We start from the raw sequence: 8,132 nt of genomic DNA on the forward strand, positions 1-8,132 counted from the left end.
ATTTCAAAAACGGTAAGGTTTAAGTGTGATAAATCTTAATCAAATTTACTTTTATTTCAACCGTAGAATCTAAAAATAGAATAATATACAGGGTGTTTTATTTAAGAAAATACAACTATAATATGTTTTACTTATTTGGTACACTCTGTCAAAATTATTTTTAAATTGTATCTCTAATAATCCTTCAACGAACCTAAAACTTACAATTTATAAAAATCTAATCGTTTAGCTACAATACTTCGTGTCGTATGTAGTGAACAACCTGGTGAATAATTGCGTCTATACACTGGATTAGCTTGCATCCCTTTATGAGATACTTATAATTTTATTATTTCATAATCAGTTTTATTTGTTGTCCCTCGCCACCTAGGGAGAGCATCTATTAGAAATCTTGGCACGCTGATACGCGATCTAACGATAAATAAAGATTAAGCTCTAAAAGAGAGACTACTTGGGTATTATGTGGCGAGATAATAAAGAAAGAATTCTTTCCGTAGAAATTTTGCTGTTGCCGCCCCCAATTCCGTATTATATCTGTTATTCTACGTGTCTGGTTGTAGAAGGAGCAATGATTGATTTTAAATTTATATATTATTGTTTTAATATGCGTAGGAGCGGAAATAGGGTAATCTTAACTTTAACAAAAGGGAATATGAGTATTGTCAGTTGGAAAATTCTATAATTACATCTATGATCGAATAATTTTCACTTATTAAAACCATTACAGTTGGGGGTTGGAACCCTTGGTGTTACACAGCAAAATAAAACACTAAATCACCACAATACACCAAAACACTTTTACTTTTACACTGGACGCGCGTTTCGCTAACCATGTTAGCATCATCAGCAGATGATTAAGACTGTCTTTAGTCTTAATCATCTGCTGATAATGCTAACATGGTTAGCGAAACGCGCGTCCAGTGTAAAAGTAAAAGTAAAAAAAAACACTTTGCCTTTTACACTGGACGCGCGTTTCGCTAACCATGTTAGCATCATCAGCAGATGATTAAGACTGTCTTTAGTCTTAATCATCTGCTGATAATGCTAACATGGTTAGCGAAACGCGCGTCCAGTGTAAAAGTAAAAAAAAACACTTTTACTTTTACACTGGACGCGCGTTTCGCTAACCATGTTAGCATCATCAGCAGATGATTAAGACTGTCTTTAGTCTTAATCATCTGCTGTCTTAGTCTTAATCATCTGCTGATAATGCTAACATGGTTAGCGAAACGCGCGTCCAGTGTAAAAGTAAAAGTTAAAAAAAAACACTTTACTTTTACACTGGACGCGCGTTTCGCTAACCATGTTAGCATCATCAGCAGATGATTAAGACTGTCTTTAGTCTTAATCATCTGCTGTCTTAGTCTTAATCATCTGCTGATAATGCTAACATGGTTAGCGAAACGCGCGTCAAGTGTAAAAGTAAAAGTAAAGAAAAAACACTTTTACTTTTACACTGGACGCGCGTTTCGCTAACCATGTTAGCATCATCAGGAGATGATTAAGACTGTCTTTAGTCTTAATCATCTGCTGACTTAGTCTTAATCATCTGCTGATAATGCTAACATGGTTAGCGAAACGCGCGTCCAGTGTAAAAGTAAAAGTGTTTTGGTGTATTGTGGTGATTTAATGTTTTATTTTGCTATTAAAACCTACTTTGATGGCGAGGTGAGCCAGTTATCAGCTAATAGGTATATACCGTGTGCGTCTCAAAACTGGCTCACCCCTATAACTTTTTTACTTTTTCAGTTAAAAAAACGAGATTTGGTATGTTAGTATATAACATAACGTATTTAATTGTTTTCGGTCACTTCCTGTTTCACCGGAAATGACTACAACTTTTGATTTTTAAATGGCACCCTCTCTATTTTTTTACTTTATTTTATAGAAAATAATTCAGTCAGTTTTTGACATTTTCGCATATGACTTTAAATTATTCACACGGAACCCAGTAAAACGCAATAAATAATAATAACAATAAGTACAAAGCACTTGAAATAATAACGTCAAAAATGTAGTAGCAGGTATATTGAAAATAACTCCTGATAAAAAAATAGCAAAAAAATAAATTAAATTTAATTTTTTTCGTTTAGTAATTAAATTATTTAACCAGAGTGTTTTACTTGCATGTTTAAACTGATCGTTAGGAACATAAAACTATTTTTTTATTAAAGTTGCTATACATATATTGCGCGGTGTAAGTTACGGCTTCTAAAAACTAATGGTGGATGCTCTCGAGCTTTTAGTAAACGAAAGTAAATTGTGGCACTAATGGAGTTGGCCATATGTGAAAACTTTCCTATATTTATGAATATAAATTGTTTTTTAACTTTTAAAAATTAGCTTTTTCAATAAGAAGAGAATGTTTATCTTGAGCTATCTTCTAATAGTTAAAAAGTTAGGTTTATTTTTTATGCAGGTATTAATCGTTTAATATTTTTATTACAAAATATTTGTCGGTAGCTATTTCCGCCATAGTATCATTTAATCATTTTTGTTTTTCTCTTTAATTGAATATTTCGTGACACAAAAAAATGTTTTGGACTTCAATGCTTCAAAAATGTATCAACGTCAATGTTATAAATAAATAAATAATAAATAAATGCCTTTATTGTCAAAAAAGCTTACAATTTGTAGACAAAGATAAAGTAAACAAACAAAGTAAGCAAACAAACAAACAAAAAGAGTATATAAAACATTATACAAATTACATTGTCAGTCTTATTGTTTAAAATAAACATTTATAAATGTTTACAATGTTAAAGAATAAATAAAAAAATCGGTAAAAAAACTTTCAAGTTAAATGGTTTTATCTTATGTGCATTGAAAACTAGAAAATAATAATAACAATTAGGTATTTTGAACTTCTAGTTCAGAAATATTTTAGTACTAGGCAGAATAGCTTTTAGGCATATTAGACTAAAATAAAAACGTGGGGCCCATTAACTATTGCTGTAATACTTTCTTCTATACTAAGTGTGGATTTGTCCAGAAAGAAAAATAAAATATAGGGCTGAACCACTTTTGAGGCGCACCCGGTATATCCTGAACCGATGCATAACCCGGTATATTATTATAACATGTGAAAACTGAAATCTCACTATGAATTTGCTATGAATATGACATTGCAGCTGTACAGGGGAACATAAAATAGAGAGAATGCTTAAGTTTTCTTTGACATAATATGCAAATGCAACGGAATTATTTACAGATGCCGTGAAAAACGGCATGTTATCTTATTCGTCTAGTAGGTACTTAATATGTACGGCTTTGAAGTATATTAACTTGATTTAACCGAGAAATTGCATTAGAGTACGACGTACAAAGACAAGTAAATTATATTTTATAATAAAATAATTAGAAAACTTTATGCTAGAAAAAAGTTATAAAAAAATTAACCTTTCTTGAACAAATTTAAATTAACTCCAAATGAATAAATACCGTATGATCGAAAAAACAGCGTCAAAGACGACTGGGGAATGGAAACCGACGATAATAAATCTTGTCAAAAATTAAAACTAATTATAGAAAGATTAAAAAAGGATAGAACGTTTCCAGGCACAAAATCTGTTTCAAAAAAAATATTATTGTTACGTTTTTCGGCGGTTCCGTGTGGATAGAAAGTCACAATTTATTTAAACACAATTTATTTTACAATAAGTATCAAAAACAATAACGATAAAACTACTTAAAGAACTATTTATAAATTATTTACAGTTTATCTAACTATTTATCTAAAAGGAATCTATTTTGAATTTAGCCCGGCAACTGTAACTGTACGCGTCGACCGGTTATGTCTGTCCTCCTCAGGCCCCAGGCGTCGGCTTATACAGGGTGGCCCATCGAAAACGTTCCGCAAGGCATAACGGCCAGGGTAATTTTTTTTTCAGAAAATTCAAAAACACGTCAATTTTGTTTGTGAGGGGGGCAACTTTTGCCCCAAAAATGATTGCAAAATCTTCAACCCTCTGAGCGGGGGCGTCATCCCCCAATTTTTTTCAAATGGGAAGCGATTTCAACGAAGTAGAGCGCAATGCCAGGATCTCGTAGAAGACCTGTCCCCGGCGCTACAAAACAGCAGTAATCCAACCAAAATAAAATAAAATAACCAAAATTAATTTTAGAACGAACTTGTCTAAACAAGTATTTTATACCCATACGCAATAAAACACAAACGAACGTTTACCGATCTAGTGCGTCTGTCCTACAACTCTTGTGCACTTTAGCTACACTTGTTAGAAATATTCGCCGTTATTACAAGTTATTTTAAGAACTTTAACGATAAACTACTTAAAGAACTATTTATAACTTATTTTACAATTTATCTAACTATTTATCTAAAAGGAATCTATTTTGAATTTAGCCCTCGGCAACTGTAACTGTACGCGTCGGTTATGTCTGTCCTCCTCAGGCCCAGGCGTCGGCTTATTTCTATAGTGGCCTATCGAAACGCCCGCAAGGCATAACGGCCAGGGTAATTTTTTCAGAAAAATTCGGAAATCAACTCGTCAATTTTTTTTGTGAGGGGGACAACTTTGCCCCAAAAATGATTGCAAAATTCTTCAACCCTCTAAGCGGGGCGGTCATCCCCAATTTTTTCTTCAAATGGAAGCGATTAACGAGTGAGCGCAATGCCAGGATCCTAGAAGACCTCTCCCTGGCGCTACAAAACAGCAAGCAGTAACCAACCGTAAAATAAAATAAAATAACCAAATTAATCTTAGAACGAACTTGTTCAAACAAGTATTTTATCCCATACGCACAATACACAAACGAACGTTTACCGATCTAGTACGTCTGTCCTACAACTCTTGTGCACTTTAGCTACACTTGTTAGAAATATTCGCTTTTTTACAAGTCATTTTAAGAACTTTGACGATAAAACTACTTAAAGAACTATTTATAACTTATTTACAATTTATCTAACTATTTATCTAAAAGGAATCTATTTTGAATTTAGCCCGGCAACTGTAACTGTACGCGTCGGTTATGTCTGTCCTCCTCAGGCCCCAGGCGTCGGCTTATATAGGGTGGCCCATCGAAAACGCTCCGCAAGGCATAACGGCCAGGGTAATTTTTTTTTCAGAAAATTCAAAATCACGTCAATTTTGTTTGTGAGGAGGACAACTTTTGCCCCAAAAATGATTGCAAAATCTTCAACCCTCTGAGCGGGGGCGTCATCCCCCAATTTTTTTCAAATGGGAAGCGATTTCAACGAAGTAGAGCGCAATGCCAGGATCTCGTAGAAGACCTCTCCCCGGCGCTACAAAACAGCAGTAATCCAACCAAAATAAAATAAAATAACCAAAATTAATCTTAGAACGAACTTGTCTAAACAAGTATTTTATCCCCATACGCAATAATACACAAACGAACGTTTACCGATCTAGTACGTCTGTCCTACAACTCTTGTGCACTTTAGCTACACTTGTTAGAAATATTCGCCGTTATTACAAGTCATTTTAAGAACTTTGTGTTACAGAAATTAACAGGAATTGTAGCTACAAGTGAATCTTCAACAAGTTCTACGCTTGTTACAGTTGTAGATTTTGTGTTACAGGCCCCAGATCGTTCAACCTTGTGACAAGTGAAAAAATGCGAAAACATTTAGAAATAATAACAAAAAACAGCAAATTGGTCGAAGGAATTTATCCTGATAAATGTTTAAATAAACTTTTCAAATTTCAATCCTTCATATTTTCTCAATGACTCGACCGATTTTCAAAAACGAAGCGGGAAAGTATAGATAACAGAAAGCCCTTTTCATTGCGGTACCACTTGACTCCCTTCTCCTTTGAAAAAAATTGGGGGATGACACCCTCGCTCAGAGGGTTGAAGATTTTGCAATCATTTTTGGGGCAAAAGTTGTCCCACTCACAAACAAAATTGGCGTGTTTTTGAATTTTCTGAAAAAAAAAATTACCCTGGCCGTTATGCCTTGCAGAACGTTTTCGATGGGCCACCCTGTGTATGAGAGAAACAGACAGTCCAGATTTGACTCGAATTTTCTTAGCAGCGTTCTTTGTCTCACCAGCTTCTATTCGTTCTCGAACGGCGCCGGGCGTATAGTCAGCTTTAGAGATGAGCGATATCGTGATTTTTTAATCACACTGATATCTGTTACTGTGATTTTTTAATATCAGTGATTTTTAAACGTGATGTGATCACAGTTTCAATAACAATAACAAGTCTTGTCGCTCCGTCCCCGTTGCCCCGTTCCCAGTTAAGGCGTAATACTCACGTGTTTATTTATATCTACTTTTTTTTAGATTTCAGACAAACAAGTTTGGATTTGATTCATTTATCCAGTATTCAGTCAAGTTGCATTTAAGATCGGTTACATGCCGGGTTGCAAGGTCGCTGGTTTGTTTTGTTTATTTAAGAATAATTGTTTTTCTAACCTCAAAAAATAAATAATTTTATTGCAGTGATCTCAAATCTCAAAGATTTAGCCGAGTATTCGTACGATCCGTTCTTAAAACGTTAAAATATTAATTGTAGAATATATTAATATCAAATTTACATCAATAACTTCAAGATTGACGACGTACCTAAAATGTACCATCACCGTTTATAGTTTTAAAAAAAGCGATATTAAACGAAAGCGAGGCGGCCGGCAATAGTAATCGGTATCGGTATTTCCATTTTGTTTATGTTATATTAAATATTTAACGGATAAACAAGTCGACTTTTTGCTCGTTTGAATAGTGTGAAAATCACATATCAATTCACGCTTTCTTCTCAAAAAAAGTAACGATCGTGATATGTGATTTTTAAATATCAGTGATAAAATCACAGTTCGTGAAATATCGCTCATCTCTAGTCAGCTTAGACTTTTGTCTCTGGCTTAGGCCGGGTTCACACGGGACCGCAACATTATTATATTTGAATTTTAAATTACGCACCATTTAAAAATCATTTTTGCTCAATATAAAAATAATTTTCAAGGTCAAACGCCAACTGGCAGTAAGCGCAATTAAAACATTAAGTAGAGTACGGGCTAAGAAATTGACGTCTAGGGCTTGACATCGCTAAAATTATCATTTCCCCAGCAGTCTTTGACGCCGTATCATTTGGTAATATTTACCTATCAATGATATTTTCAATTATGTAATGAGAACTATAGATATTTCCAAACAATTTTAATATCTTTTGTATAAGAATCAAAACATACAAAATTGTAAAGCGTCTATTTCCAAAAACCGTCAAGGGGATGTTTCTGTTTGTGTATCTCATCAAAATGCGTGTTTAACTTAACGTTTTACGCAGTTCAACCCCTCTTTAAGGCTTGAAAAGATCTTTTAATATCGCGGTGTTTAGCGAAATATTTACTTTTTATATATTTTTGAAGTTACGGCGAATTCAGCTAATTAAAATCTGAATAAATCTTCAAGCTAGATTAAATATTTCAGAGAATTTAAAGTTTGCATATTCGAAATACACACACCGGAAAAATCTAGGGATATCATTTTATTAAAGTTAAAAATAAATGTTTTGAATAAACAACCACATATTTGTAGGCCGATTCTTTCTACTTCGATTGAAACGAAGTAGTCACACTAGTTATTTCTAAATTTGGGATATTTGCAGAAGTGTTTGTGCATTTTTTGTCAAATGTATAAAAAGCACCTACCATCAATTGTTCGAATTTAACCTGTACTGGCTATGTTTTTTATGATAACTGGCCAGAATTCATTCAAATAACTCTGTTTAGTATTAAACTACATTATGGAGCGTAGACATCTTAACAGAGACGAAATGCTAAGGGCCATGGGTATGCTCGAAGCTGGAATGCGCCAAATCAACGTAGCTAGAGCATTAAATACAAGGCAAGGTGTAATATCGCGATTAAGTGCACGCTACCGTGAAAGTGGTGATGTTGCAGAAAGGCACACAGGGCGACATCGCATTACTACCCCTCAGGAAGATCATTTTTTACAATTAAATGATCGACGCCGACCGACTCTTACAGCACCAGAGCTTAGTTTAATTCTCCAGGAAACACATAATGTAACCGTTAGTCCTGACACTGTTCACAATAGATTAAGAGAGGTCAACTTAAGAAGCAGACGCCCCTGGAGAGCTCAACCCTTAACGAGAGGAAATCGAGAGGTACGATATTTGTGGGCTCA

Source organism: Sitophilus oryzae, unplaced genomic scaffold, assembly GCF_002938485.1.
Source record: "Sitophilus oryzae breed Bouriz unplaced genomic scaffold, Soryzae_2.0 scaffold_467_pilon_pilon, whole genome shotgun sequence".
In the NCBI taxonomy this organism is placed as follows: domain Eukaryota; kingdom Metazoa; phylum Arthropoda; class Insecta; order Coleoptera; family Curculionidae; genus Sitophilus; species Sitophilus oryzae.